General features: G+C 46.4%; 1 protein-coding gene across 3 annotated transcripts in view; it reads left to right on the top strand.

Moving 5' to 3' along the window:
* plcl2 (phospholipase C like 2) overlaps nucleotides 1–12,816 on the top strand; it is a 252,196-nt gene that overhangs the window by 182,429 nt on the left and 56,951 nt on the right. The window lies entirely within an intron of this gene.

Raw genomic sequence — 12,816 nt, 5'->3', positions numbered from 1 at the left:
CTCAATCTATATCCTCAGTTCACTGGATGAAATTTGTAATGTTTGACGATAATCCAAATAGCAAAATGCCTTACAGATGTTTTAATCGGCATAACCTTTGTCTGAGATTTGATATTATATATCAAAGACTTGGGAGGCCATTCACAGGAGGTTTTTTGGGCAGTTTAAATGCTGGGCAGAAATGTCAATGATTTTTGATTTATAATCGGGCCATGGTTCCAATTGTGTTGGGTCCTACTTGCATCTATTTAAGAGGTCGATGAGGACAATTTACATGTATTTTTTTGTTGCTGAAACAATCTTACATATTGTTCTAGTGACAGATTTAACCTCATAATGACCTTTGTCCAGCCCATCAAGGAATTCCTGTTTTTTAAGTGGTAAATCAATTAACATCATATACCTAGGTTGTTTATCAAAGACATAAGATTTATAAGGGCGACCGCATGAGGGGCAGCACAACAGTTCAGCAGGACGAGCTATTGCCTCGGAGCATGGGAGATCATGTTCAAACTCAACTTCAGGTGATGCCTTCATGGAGTTTGCAACTTTTTTCCGGTGACCATGCCTGTTTCCTGCGGGTGCTCTGGTTTCTTCCTGTGTCTCAAAGATGGGGTGGGAGAATGGTACTGTATTAGCCTCTGTAAATTGCCCCTAAAGTATAGGTGAGCAGGTAGAATGTGAGAGGGAGTTGTTGAGAATGAATAAGTTTATTGGCCAAGTATGCATATACAAGGAATGTGCCTTGGTGCTCCACTCACAAATGACAACACAAATATACAGTTAACAATTAAGAATAAAGCATAACCACATCAAAACAATAAGGATACAACATTACGGTCTAAACATGTGGGTGAAAATAAACCAGATCAAAAAAGAGACTACAGACTTTGGTTATTGAGTAGAACTATCACTCGTGGAGAAAAGCTGTTTTTATGTCTGGCTGTGGCTGCTTTGACAGTCCGGAGTCGCCTTCCAGAGGGAAGTGCTTCGAAGAGTTTGTAGCCAGGGTGAGAGGGGTCAGAGATGATCTTGCCCGCTCGCCTCCTGGCCCTTGCAGTGTACAGTTCGTAAATGGGGGGAAGGTTGCAGCCAACAACCTTCTCAGCTGTGCAAACAATCCATTGCAGCATCCGGATATTGTGCTTGGTGGCTGATCCAAACCAGACCATGATGGAGAAGGTGAGAAGGGACTCAATGATAGCAGTATAGAATTGGACCATCATTGCCTGTGGCAGATTGTGTTTCTTCAGTTGCCGCAGGAAGTACAATCTCTGTTGTGCCTTTTTGACATTGGAGTGATGGTGGTCCCTGGAGATGATGGATCCAAGGAACTTAAATGACTCCACAGATGTGACTATGGTGTTGTTGATGGTGAGTGGGGGGGAGGGGAGAGGGATCTCTTCGATATGAATTCCACTGTCTTGAGAGCATTGAGCTCCAGGTTGTTGCGATGGCACCAGGACGCCAGCTGTGTCACTTCACCTCTGTAGGCAGATTCCTCCCCATCCTGGATCAGTCCAATCAGAGTAGTGTCATCCGCAAACTTGAGGAGCTTGACAGAAGAGTCTGGAGGTGCAGTCGTTGGTGTAGAGATAGTAAAGGAGAGGGGATTGTACGCAGCCTTGCGGTGCTCCTATGCTGAGGGTCTGCGGGCCCGAGATGTGCTTTCCCAGCCTCACGTGCTGCTTCCTGTCCGCCAGGAAGTTGATAATCCACTGACAGAGGGGTTCAGGCACAGTCAGCTGGGAGAGTTTGTAGTGTAGTAGCTCTGGCACATTGGTATTAAAAGCAGAGCTAAAGTCCACAAACAGAATCCTGGCATAGGTCCCCTTGCGGTCTAGGTGTTGGAGGATGAAGTGCAGGCCTAGATTGACTGCGTCGTCCACCGATCTATTGGCCCTATATGCAAACTGCAGGGGGTTTGTGATGTTTTTCAGCTGGGCCAGCACAAGTCTTTCAAAGGTCTTCATGACTACAGAGGTAAGTGCGACAGGCCTGCAGTCATTAAAACCAGTGATCCTTGTCTTTTTGGATACAGGGACAATAGTGGAGACCTTGAAGCAGGAGGGACAGTGCAGGTTTGCAGGGACTGGTTGAAAATGTCTGTGTAAATCGGTGCCAGTTGTTCGGCACAGAGCTTGAGGGTGGAGGGGGAAACATTGTCCGGTCCTGGAGATTTCCGGCTTTTCTGTTTTCTGAACAGCCTCTCTACAGCCTCCGGAATTTCTATTGTTAAACAGGAGTCATTCTGTGAGGATGTGCAAATTGGTGATCCAGTCTTTGCAAAGTGGAGTCAGTCTTTGAGTACGTGTGAAGTGGTGATTGGGGGTGGGGGGAGGGGGTCCCAGGATTATGTTTCTGTTTCTGGAACCTGCAGTAAAACTCATTCAGGTCGTTGGTCAGCTGACGATTGTCCAAGGAGCGTGGGGTTTTCCTCTTGTACCTGATGATTTCTTGCAAGCCCTTCGAAACTGAAGAAGAGTCATTAGCTGAGAACTTGCTCCTCAGCTTCTCAGAGTACCTTTCTTGGCAGCTCTGATTCCTCTTCTCAGACTGTACTTGGCCTGCCTGTAGAGGTCTGTATCCCCGCTCCTGTAGGCCTCATCTTTTGACTGGCAGAGCTGTCTTGAGTTCTGCTGTGAACCCGGGCTTGTTGTTGTTGAACCAGATCCCGGTCTTCGTGGGAATGCAACTGTCCTCGCAAAAGCTGACATAGGATGTCACAGTGTCTGTGTACTCATCGAGGCTTGTGGTTGCTTCCCTGAACACATTCCAATCAGAGCAGTCAAAGCTGGACTGTAGTTTTTCAATGCCCTCGCTTGTCCATCTTTTCGTTGTTCTGACCACAGGCTTAGCAGATTTTAGTTTCTGCCAGTAGGGCGGAATAAGGTGAACTAAACAATGATCGGAGAGACCCAGAGCCGCCCGAGGAACCGAGCGATATGCGTTCTTGATTGAAGAGTAGCAGTGATTGAGTGTCCTCTCCTCTCTGGTGGGGCAGGTAACATGAAGTCTGTACTTTGGGAGCTCACGACTGAGGTTGGCCTTGTTAAAGTCCCCCAAAACAATGACCATGGAGGCCAAGAAGTCACTCTCTACCCTCAATACCTGGTCAGCGAGTTGCATTTGCGCTTCACGTACGCAGGCTTGGTGGGGGGATGTAAACTCCAGCGAGAATAAAAGAGGTAAATTCCCTCGGAGAGTAAAAGGGTTTGCAGTTTATAAAGAGCAATTCTAGATTGGGGGAACAGAAATTAGACAGTACCGTGATGTCGCTGCACCAGTCCTGGTTCGTGTAGAAGCATATTCCACCTCCTCTTGATTTTCCCGCTGCCTCTGCGTCGCGGTCCGCTCTGTGTAGTTGAATGCCAGCCAGTTGCAGCGCGCTGTCCGGGGTCGACTCACACAGCCATGTCTCGGTGAAGCACAGGGCAGCGGCTCGAGAGAAGTCCTTGTTAGTGTGGCACAGGAGTTGCAGTTCGTCCACTTTGTTGTTGAGAGAACGTAGATTTGCGAGGAATATACTTGTGAGCGGTGAGTGCTCCAGAGCACTTCCCATGGGTCCTCCTCCGTTTCAAGACCTTGAACGCAGCCACAGCCCTGCCGACGAGTATGTCCAAATAATCCAGCGAGTTAGAGAACAATGTTTGAAGGTACCGTATGTCTGATGTTAAGGAGTACCTCTCTCGTGAAAGTGATTTTTGTTGGATTACCGCAGGCAACACAAACAAACAGATACATACAAAACAGCAAGGAGCAGCACACCGTGGCAGCCACAGAGTTTGGATAGAGTGTGGAAACAGGCCCTGCACTTAACATCGCCGGCGCGGCTCGACCGCGGGACTTGGCAGCGGCCGGTGCGGCTCGGCCGCTGGACTTAACATCGCCGGCGCGGCTCGGCCGCGGGACGTTTCAGTGCCCGGTGCGGCTCGGCCGCGGGGCCTTCCATCCCCTTGCGGGGGCTGTACGTGTCGGTCGCTTCGGTAGGGGTCGAGCTGCCTGTCCGTGGGCGTGGGGGGAAGAGAGTGGAAGTTTGGTTGCCTTCCATCACAGTGAGGGGGTGTTTGGAGTCACTGTGATGGATGTTTGTGTTGGGGTCGTGTGTCCTGTGTTCTTTCCTTTTTTGTTGTGTTCTGTGACTGCTGAGGTTCGGTATTTGTACCGAATGACAATAAAGTTCTGTACTGTACCAGCGATCACTCACACAGGTGGATACATTTAAAAAATGGGTTTAATGTTAGGAGATGTGTTCATCGATGGTTAATGTCAATGTAGACAATGAACCGAAGGGCCTGTTTCCCTGCTCTGGCTCTCTCTATGACTCTAAGATTAGTGTGAGATTAGTAAGATAAGGCAGCAGTTATTGAGTTAAAACTTTCGAGGTGTTTCCTTTTGGCAATGTTGGATACTGTTTGATATTTTCATAGTGTGGTTTTCTTCATTCAGAGTAGACAAGTTCTTTCAGTATTTTATCTAATTTATTTGAATTAATTAGGCACCATACACCCATTTTTCACAGTGCATGGTGCACCGTTCTTCTTCCTGATTTCCTTTTATAGAAGTCCTTCTGTTCTGTTCTCATCACCCCCGTCCTTTACAAGCTCCACTGGCTCCCCATCCCCCAGAGAATCCAGTACAAAATCCTCCTCATGACCTACAAAGCCCTCCATAACCTGGCCCCATCCTACCTGACTGACCTCCTCCACAGACACACTCCCACCCGCACCCTCGGCTCTGCTACTGCTAACCTCCTGCCCCCCCCCCCCCCCCCCCCATCCGGACCAAACTCAGATCCTGGGGGGACAGGGCTTTCTCCATCGCTGCTCCCACCCTCTGGAACTCACTACCTCAAACCATCAGAGACTCCTCCTCACTCACCACATTCAAAACATCACTTAAGACTCACCTGTTCAACACTGCCTTCAACCACTGACCGTCGCTTCTCCTTATCCTTCCTTTTTGTTCGTTTATTTATTTATTTTTATGTTTTACTTACTCTGTAAAGCGTCTTTGAGTTTCCAGAAAAGCGCTATACAAATGAAATGTATTATTATTATTATTATACAGAGCACCCCTCAGTACTTACAATCCCTGAATAATCAACCTCATCGCTCCATATATCTGGTGAGCAATCCTCTGTTAACAGTATATTTCACTGGACAATTCACAGTGGCTGCTGACGTTATTTAAATGCTGTCGTGTTGCCAACCAATTGCTGGGGTATAAATTGCACTTTCTGTGAAAAGCAGGAAAATCAGGTTAATGGCAGCGGAACTGTCTCACAAAGCTACCAGCGTTGTAAAATTAGTGCAATTACTGCAATTTCCAGGATTGAAAGTAAGTAGTGTTAGGACTTGGCTATTGGGAATTATTGTAATTATGTTTTCTTTAATTAATGGTAAGAGAATCTTTGTGAGGTAATTAAGGATCAACACATTCATGGTTAGATTTTTGTAACTGTGATGTGTGTACCATTTTCTGTAGGTGTAAAGAAACATTTGCAATACAAAGTGACATTGCAGTTTCTGTATATGCTGTTTTTTAAAAATAATTCCATCGTTTAGAAATGCAGATTTACACTCCCACCTACCTATAAAAGAAAATGCTAGCTTGTCCCCATTTTACAAACACCTGATTTATGCACAGCCCGTACAAACAATCAAGCGTTTGGGAGACCGGAGGGGTGGATTTGCCAGCTGGTGCGAGGCTGTAGGCAACTGTTCTTGACACTAGCTGGAATTTTGCCACATTGATCTCAAGAGGAATATATTCCAGTTAACATTTTAATGTCCATTTGGTGAATCCTCTCCAGTGAAGCAGTCAGGGCCAGCAGCATTGTCCTTTTAAAAATCATCCATCTATCTATCTATATATATATATATATATATATGTAATATATATATATGACAAAAACTCTCATATTGTGTGTGTGTGTGTATATATATATATTTATACACGATAATGCCACAATTTTAGCACCACCTTAATCACCAGTGTCTTGTGCTTCAAATGATTCTTCTATTTTAAACTTTTTTCACTTTTTAAACATTAAAAATCACCTTTTTAAACTTTAAAAATACCTTTTCCACCTGCCGTCCTCATCACAATCGAAACCCAACGGGTCTGCGCGTTTGACGTCATAATGGGATCACAACGTGTTCGCGCCTGTGCAGTTAGGGCCTGTTGATCTAATTCACCGGACTACAACCCCCGCGGGCAGCGTGCAACACACACACACACACACACACACTGCGGCCGCTCTCCTCCTCCTCTTCCCGCTCCGACATCTTGTGCGCAACTTCTGCTGCCGTGCCTCCCGCCGGGAGGTGTGGTCGCCGCTCCCGCCCGGCCCCAGCGGAAGTGGCGGCTAATGAGAGGGGGGGGGGGGTGTGACGAGAGCGTAAAGGGAGGGGGAGGTGGGTTGGAGTGGGTGAGTTGGGGGAGAGGGAGGGGTGGATGGAGTGGGTGTGGGGGAGGGGGGATGGAATAGGTGTGGGGGAGGGGGATGGAGTGGGGGGAGGGGGAATGGAGTGGGTTAGTGGGGGGGAAGGAGGGGGGATGGAGTGGGTGAGGGTGGGAGGAGGGGGGATGGAGTGATTGAGGGAGGGGGAGGGGAGTTGGAGTGGGGGAAGGGGGATGGAGTGGGTGAGTGGGGGGGAGGGAGAGGGGGATGGAGTGGGTGAGGGGGGAGGGAGGGGGGATGGATTGGGTGAGTGGGTGAAGGGAGCGGGGGATGGAGTGGGCAAGTGGGGGGGGGGGGGTTGGGAGGGGGGAAGGAGGATATTCATTGAGATTAATTTTATTCTAAAAAAAGCTTGACCCTATCCCTCACCCTCACCCGTGATTTTCATTGAGATTAATTTTATTGTAAATTTTTTTTTATTTTATCTAATACTTACGTTTTCATTAATAACTGAAATTGTCTTTAGGTTATTTTAAAGAACAAACGAGATTTTCCCATATCACAATGGGAACCCAACGAGGAATGGGCCCAACGGGTCCACTTGGTCTAGTATATGTTACTAAGACTCTCATCTTGTTTGTACACATATATATATATTGCATTTTTGTACGTGCCCGAAATACAGCCAAAACAGTACAGGATAGCGCAACAATTTTAGGACCAGCTTACTCACCATTGTCCTGCGGTTCAAATGGTTGTTATATTTTCACGTTTTAAACTTTAATAAATCACTTTTTAAACTTTAATAAATCCCTTTTCCACCTACCCTGCACGTCAGCCGTGTTCGACGTCACAATGGGAACCCAACGGCTCTGCGCCTCCGCAGTTGGGGCCCGTTGATCTAATACTTACGTAAGATGCCCGCCAGATCCGCGCGTGCGCAGAACAAACAGGTCCGCGCCTGCGCAGTTGGGCTCCGTTGATCTAATACTTACACAAGATGGCCGCAGGATCCGCGCGTGCGCAGTTGGGGGAGGGTTGCCACCCGGAGGGGGCGGGACCCGCCCGAGTGACGGGAGTGGCGGCCAATGAGGGGAGGAGGTGAGGAGAGCTCTCCTGCTGCTGGCCGCCCAGGGCCGGAGTGAGGGCTCCCTCTCCCCTTTCCTGTCCCCCCTCGCCTGCCCCCGGCCCCGCCGGAAATGGGTCCACGGAACGACAGTTGGGAGTGGATTGCCGGGCCCGCAAGAGAGGTTTAGACCCAACCGGGGTTGCTGGGACCGCAGGGGAGGCTTGGACACAATGGGGGTTGCCGGGCCTGCAGAAATGCCTTTTGCATTTGCCGTGCCCAAGATGGCTGTCGGGGGCGGGACCCGCACGTGTGACAGGAGTGGCGGCCAATGGAGAGGGGGTGAGGAGAGCGGAGGAGGCGGGACCGGAAGTAGGGGAGGGGACGGGACCCGCACGAGTGACAGGAGCGGCGGTCAATGAGGAGCGGGGGGTGGAACAGGAGGCGGGACCAGAAGGAGGCAGAATGGCAGAGGCTTGGACCCAACTAAAACTCTTGTTTGTTTGTTTGTTTGTTTGTTTGTTTGTTTGTTCCTAAACTGCAGCAAAAACGGTACACGATAGCATGACAATTTTAGGCCACCTAATTCACCGTCGTCCCTTTGGTGCTAATGGAAGAAGTTTCATTGAAATCGGTGTTATATTTTTACATTCACATTTTAATGATTAAATCTATCTCCTTGGGAGGGAGGGAGGTGGAGGGAGGGAGGGGGCGAAGAGTGGGGATAAGGGGGATGGAGTGGGGAGGGTTGGGGAGGTGGGGGGGAGAGGGGAGGTAGGGGGAGGGGATGGGGAGGGGAGAGGGGAGGGGGAGAGGGGAGAGGGAGTGGTGAGAGGGGAGGAGACGGTGCTGCAACAATGCTGGACAGGTTTGGGTCCACTTGGTTTAGTATATTACTAAAACTATCTGTTTGTGTATATATTAATATATTTGTGCCTGGACACAGCCAAAACGGTACACGATAGCGCAACAATTTTAGGCCCAGCTTACTCACCATTGTCCTGGGGTTGGAATAGACAATAGACAATAGGTGCAGGAGGAGGCCATTCGGCCCTTCGAACCAGCACCGCCATTCAATGTGATCATGGCTGATCATTCTCAATCAGTACCCTGTTCCTGCCTTCTCCCCATACCCCCTGACTGCGTTATCCTTAAGAGCTCTATCTAGCTCTCTCTTGAATGCTTTCAGAGAATTGGCCTCCACTGCCTTCTGAGGCAGAGAATTCCACCGATTCACAACTCTCTGACTGAAAAAGTTTTTCCTCATCTCAGTTCTAAATGGCCTACCCCTTATTCTTAAACTGTGGCCCCTGGTTCTGGACTCCCCCAACATTGGGAACATGTTTCCTGCCTCTAACGTGTCCAACCCCTTAATAATCTTATACGTTTCGAAAAGATCTCCTCTCATCCTTCTAAATTCCAGTGTATACAAGCCTAGTTGCTCCAGTCTTTCAACATATGACAGTCCAGCCATTCCGGGAATTAACCTAGTAAACCTACACTGTACGCCCTCAATAGCAAGAATATCCTTCCTCAAATTTGGAGACCAAAATTGCACACAGTACTCCAGGTGCGGTCTCACTCGGGCCCTGTACAACTGCAGAAGGACCTCTTTGCTCCTGGGCCCAAGACAGGCCCAGGCTAAATTGTTATTATCAGCTTTAATATCAGGAATGGCAAAAGGACATTTAAAATACTTCCCCAGACTATCTATTCCTATGGGGCAGACCACATCTGCAGGCACCTTCTGCCACATGGAACACAGTTTGCGGCCACATTTTCAATTTGCAAACGGTTTGGGCTTTAGTTACAAGGAAATATTGGCATACTAGGATTATTCTCAGAGAAACTTAAGAGTCTGAGAAATGACCTTATGAAAATTAATAACATTTTGAGGGCATGGAAAAGGTAAATAGTCGCAGTGTTTTGTTCAGGGTAGAGGAATGGAAAATGAGAGGAGCTTTAAAATGTGAGGGTACAGAGATCTGAGGGGTAGGTTTTTCACTCAGAGGGTGACGTTATATGGAACAAACTGCCAGTGGAGGTGGTAGTGGCAGATAGAATAACAGTGTTTATAACGGATAAGAAAGAGATAGAGATATGTTTGCCAAATGCATAAAAATGGTGAGAGCGTACCATTACATTGGTGTTAATGGTCTGCCACTATCAATAGCGTACATTAACTCCAGCCTTGATCGACTGCAGTTTGCCTCGTGTCGCAACAGGTCCATGGCAGATGCAATCTCCCTGGCGCCAAACACATCTCTGGAACATCTAGACAATAAGGACATCTAAGTCAGACTTCTATTTATTTACTATAATTCTGCCTTCAACATCATAATTCCATCCAAGCTCATCTCCAAACTATTGGAATCGCAGTCCGTACCCGAGTTCCTCGATTTTTTGACCCACAGACCATAGTCAGTGAGGATAGGCGACAACATGTCCTTCACAATAATTCTCAAGGATGTGCACTCACTATTCTCTCTGTGCACTCACAACTGTGCAGCCAAATTCTGCGGTAACTCCATCTACAAGTTAACGCTACTATGGTGGGCGGATCGGGGACAATAATGAGATGGAGTACCTGAAGGAGATTAAAGAGTTTACTAATATGGTGCCAGGTCAACAACCTCCAACTCAAAATCAGCAAGACAAAGGAACTGGTTATTAACCTCAGGAAGTGTGGAGTACATGCCTCCATCATTGGGCTGATATGGAAATGGTTGAGATATTCAAGTCCATAGGCATAAATATCAGCAATGATATGTCGTGCATTGACCAGAATGAAGCTTCAGCCACAAAGCACATCAACACCTCAATCCTTCTCAGGAGACCGAGGAAATTCATCATGTCTCCAGCGACTCTTACAAACTTCTTCAGATCAACCGTAGATAGTATACTGTCAGGCTGCATCACAGCTTGCTTTGGGAACAGCTCCACAGCAAGAAATTGCAAAGAATTGGAATGTAGCCCAGTCCATCGCACAGACCAGACTCCCCACCATTGACTCCATCTACACTTCATGCTGCCTTGGGAAAACATCCAACATAACCAAGGACCTTTCCCACCCCAGTCATTCCTCCTTCTCCCCACTACAGGGGAGTGGTAGAAGATACATTAGCTTGAAAGCGTGCATCACCAAACTCAGGAACAGCTTCTCCCCCTGTGTCCTGAATGGTCTTTCCATAAGCTAGGGTACAGCACTGATTTTATAACCTAGATCATTGCGGACATTGGACTTTTTCTCTGGAATTGTTACGTTACGATGTTGAGTTACTATATTCCCCACTCCTTCCCTCTACTGTTTGTACTTGTGTTCGGTTTGATTGTATACATGTGATACATACTTTCTGATTTGATTGGATTGCACACGAACAACTGCTTTACCTCAGTACACATGACAATAATAAACCCAAACCGAAACAAAGGTTCACTGGATCTTAAAAGATCCTTAGATAGCCACAAAATGCTGGAGTAACTCAGCAGGACAGGTAGCATCTCTGGAGAGAAGCAATGGGTGACGTTTCGGATCGAGACCCTTCTTCAGACTTTGAGTCAGGGGAGAGGGAAACTAGAGATATGGAAGGGTACAAAGAGCATTTAAGGTGTGAAAAGGTCAGATCAAAGCAGACGATGAATAAAGAAATGTACAATGGTTCATTGTTGGATGAGGGGGAAGAAGACAGTGAAACTAGTAGGAGAACTAGGATGGGGAGGGACGGAGAGAGAGGGAAAGCAAGGCCCACTTAAAGTTAGAGAAATCAATATTCATACTGCTGAGTTGTAAGCTCCCCTTACCTGCTAGATAATAGGAGGAAACTAGGCAGTCCAACAAAGATGTCACAGATTCTCTCAGCTAAGGGAAAATAATCTTTAAACAAGGAGGCTGGAATTTTCTGGAATTATATTTCTCGAACCATGAAGTAACAGAGATCAATAAATGTTTTGATACAATGGGAATCGAGGAAAATGTGGATGGTATAAAAATGTGAAGTTTGGCATGGATATTATTAAATAGTACAGCAGGTATGAAAGTATTGTGGAATTTTAAATCATTGCACAATTCCATCCCAAGAAATACAAACCCAAGAGCCTCTTGTACTTTTGTATAATCAGAACCTCTTCTGTGCCAGTAAAGATTTGACACGCCGCATTTGAAATTATTTACATGGATAACATCATTGATGGTCATGTTTGCTGCAGTATTCTTTGCATGGGTATTGTCCTTTATGGCCACTGTTGTGCAGCAATATGATTTTGGTTACAGAGAAACACAAATATTTTGTAAAGTCTTACCACATTGTTTTTAACATCAGAACATGGCATAATTTTGGTTAGGGTTTCAAACTGCAGTATTAATAACAAATGCATTTCTCAGTTGACAAACAGGAACGCCAAATCTAATTTCGAAAAGTCACAGTGACAATTAAAGTTGTCAACAAAGGTCAGGTCCGGTCTCACAAATCCTCGTTTGTGGGACCTACATAAATTGGGTGTTTTTATAACCTGGAGAGGGGCGGACCTGTACCTGCATTTTATCTGAAGCATTCGATAATTCAAACTCAACCTTCACCTGCTTGGCTTCCTATAAAATCCTACAATAGAAAATAAGATATTTTTTAATCAAAGTTAAATACTGCATTTATTGTGCACATATTTATTTTTCGATTAAAATAAGGTGCGTGCGATAGATCATGTGTCAATTCTAGCAATAACTTGCTTTAGTAACACATCCCAAGGCATTGCACAGGAGTATTATTAATTAAAAATTGATTCTGAAATGTAAGGAGATGTAGAGCAGTTGGCAAAACACATGAACAAGACAGTAAATTTCAAATGCTGTCTTAAAAGAGCCAAGTTAGGTTGATAGCCTTAGACAGTGAATTCCCGAGCTAAGGCTGTAGGAACTGAAGGTGGTTGCTGCAGATTGGGAGGCAAGTAAATTGAATTGTTCAAGGCACCAGAATTGTTAAAGACCTCTGCGAGTTGTAGTGTTGAAGAAAGAAAAGGATGAAGCCATAAATGGATTTGAAAATAAGAATAAGCGTTTTTAAATGGCTTAATTAGAGCCAAATTAGAATGCTAAGGACAACGGGGAGGGGTAACTGGGACTTTGCATAAGTTAAAACATGGTCAGCAAAGTTCTCGATAACCTTTCGTTTACAGATGGTTGAACTAGGGCAAGCGGCCAGGAGTGATTTCAATGGCCAAATGTGGAAGTTGTAGAGAAATGCTTGAGGATTTCAGCAAATTTGGACCCTTCTTCAGACAGATTGTAGGTAAGTGGAAGATAGCTGGAATACAGGAGGGGCAGGACAAAGCCTCACACCTTCTGTCATCT

The sequence above is a fragment of the Rhinoraja longicauda genome, chromosome 2 (genome assembly GCF_053455715.1).
Source record: "Rhinoraja longicauda isolate Sanriku21f chromosome 2, sRhiLon1.1, whole genome shotgun sequence".
Classification (NCBI taxonomy): Eukaryota; Metazoa; Chordata; class Chondrichthyes; order Rajiformes; family Arhynchobatidae; genus Rhinoraja; species Rhinoraja longicauda.
Note: the sequence above shows the minus strand (reverse complement) of the source record. Positions and strands in the feature narration are given on the sequence as shown.